This window comes from Galeopterus variegatus, unplaced genomic scaffold (genome assembly GCF_000696425.1).
Source record: "Galeopterus variegatus unplaced genomic scaffold, G_variegatus-3.0.2 Scaffold10749, whole genome shotgun sequence".
In the NCBI taxonomy this organism is placed as follows: Eukaryota; Metazoa; Chordata; class Mammalia; order Dermoptera; family Cynocephalidae; genus Galeopterus; species Galeopterus variegatus.
The window spans coordinates 26195-27978 of NW_007736860.1; positions in this window are offsets into that span (position 1 = coordinate 26195).

Consider the following 1784-nt stretch of genomic DNA (forward strand, 5'->3'; position numbering starts at 1 on the left):
GTTGTATATTGACAAAATAAAAATTTAAAGGAAAATAAAAATAAAGTGAGTTCTGAAAACTTAAAAAAAAATTATTTTTTTCTTTTTTTTTTTTTTTTTTTTTTTTGTCTGTCTGGGTTATTTCAAAAAGACCATCTTAGAAGTCTGAAATTCTTTCTTCTGTTTCCTCCAGCCTGCTGTTCTAGCTTTCTATTCTCTTTTTTATTTCATTGAATGAATATTTCAGTTCTAGGAGTTCTGTTATATTCTTTCTTAAGGTTTTAATCTCTTTGTAAATTTTCTCCTTCATTTTCTGGATATTTTTTCTTGTTTTATTGTGTTCTCTATTTGATTATTCTGTTATCTCTTTGAGTTTTCTTAAAATCAATGCTCAGAATTCTTTTTCAGACATCTGAAGGGTTTCCTGTCCTATGGGTCTGGTACTTGATAATTACCATAATCCTTCAGTGGTGTCATATCTTCTTCTTTATTTGTAGTTCTAGTATTTTTTTGTTGATTTTAGTCATCTGGTAGGACATTTGTTTCTTTCATTACTTTGGTGTGGACTATGAGGGGAAAGACTTCCTCCTCTGTTTGTAGTCTCTACCGGTGACTCTTCTTGTACCAATACAATTGAGTAAGTTATGGGCTGTCATGGGTCCTGCTTGGTTAGTGGGTGTGACTTCTCTAGGGTTCAGGGTGGGCATGGGCCAGCCCCTGAAGTGGGGCTGGGTTGCAGCAGCAAGTTGTGCTTACCTGGGGCACCCGCACAGTCTGTCAGTGGGCATGCCTTCTCTGGCGCTTGGGGTAGGCATGGGCCGGCTTGGGGTAGGCGTGGGCCAGTGTCTGAAGTGGGGCCGGGTTGTGGCGAAGACTAAAATTATCTGATTGATTATATTCATGTTGTTTATAGTAGATACTTTAAATATAGGCATCCAGAATGGTTAAAAACAAAAGAAGAGGAAAAATATATATTATGAAACCACTAACTAGCAGAATTTGGGATAGCTATCCTGATCTGATTAAAGCAAACATCGTCATGAAGCATTACTAGAGTTAAAGCGGAATATTTTTTTAATAATAAAGTGGTTATAATGATGAATTGGAAGACATACTATCACAATTTCCATTAAAATAAAGCAAAATTGACAAAAACAAAAGGAGAACTAAATCCATAATCATGCTGAGACTTCAACATACCCCACCTGAAAGATGATACAACATGCTGATAAAAAGAAATCATTTATCACCAGAAGCCCTAAATTGTAAAAAAAAAAAAAAAACTTAGTTTACTTTGGCAGAAAGAAAATGATACCAGATGGCAACCTGTATCCACACAAAGGAATGAACAGTTCTGGAAATAAGAACTGCGTAGTAAATATATAAGTATTCTATTGTAAACTTGTTATGCTACAGATGAAATTGCATATCATNGCAGCAAGTTGTGCTTACCTGGGGCACCCGCACAGTCTGTCAGTGGGCATGCCTTCTCTGGCGCTTGGGGTAGGCATGGGCCAGTGTCTGAAGTGGGGCCGGGTTGTGGCGAAAACTAAAATTATCTGATTGATTATATTCATGTTGTTTACAGTAGATACTTTAAATATAGGCATCCAGAATGGTTAAAAGCAAAAAAAGAGGAAAAATATATATTATGAAACCACTAACTAGCAGAATTTGGGATAGCTATCCTGATCTGATTAAAGCAAACATTGTCATGAAGCATTACTAGAGTTAAAGAGGAATATTTTTTAATAATAAAGTGGTTATAATGATGAATTGGAAGACATACTATCACAATTTCCATT